This window comes from Nematolebias whitei, chromosome 22, assembly GCF_014905685.2.
Source record: "Nematolebias whitei isolate Nwh7 chromosome 22, NemWhi1, whole genome shotgun sequence".
Taxonomy (NCBI): Eukaryota; Metazoa; Chordata; class Actinopteri; order Cyprinodontiformes; family Rivulidae; genus Nematolebias; species Nematolebias whitei.
Window position 1 is genome coordinate 2,801,502 of NC_056519.1, and position 739 is coordinate 2,802,240.

Below are 739 nucleotides of genomic sequence, written 5' to 3' on the forward strand. Positions count from 1 at the left end.
CACGTTTGTTGGCCTCCAGATTACAAATGTCACGCTTGTTGGCCTCCAGATTACAAATGCCACGTTTGTTGGCCTCCAGATTACAAATGTCACACTTGTTGGCCTCCAGATTACGCTGCGACTTCTTGTTCGTTTGTTTGCCTTCCTCTGCAGGAGCTCATCCTGCAGCTGCCTGAGGATTATTTCAGGAGAATCCACCCAAAACTTCTCCTGATTTCAATAATTACGACGGAAACACTTTGATGTTTCCGTAACGGACGCGAGGAGTCCCGCAGGTGAGCGGGAGCCGCTCGGCGTAATCTGACACTTCCAGAGTTATTCCACGACAAACTGCAGCCGGAGAAGTTAGACGAGATGTGAACCTCCGGAGCTCTGGGCTCGCTGTGGGTTCCACATCATCTAAACTTTGTCCACAGTGATGGATGAGCCCGCTGCTGCTCCCACTGCATCATGGGAAATCATAACGTGGAGGGTCAGCCGACCTGTTTACCTCGTGTTGTGGGGACAAACCGTGAGAAAATAGATTTTTAAATGTTTTTTTCTTTTTTTTTATAATTACTTTTAGGATAAATTACGAAGTGCGTCCATCTTTTTTCTGGTTCTAATTATTTATTATATTTATTATTATTATTATTTACATTTTAACATTTTAAATAAGGTGAAATTCAATAACGTCCTCAGAAGTTATGGAAACGTGTATGTGTGTGTGTGTGTGTGTGTGTGTGTGTGTGTGTGTGTG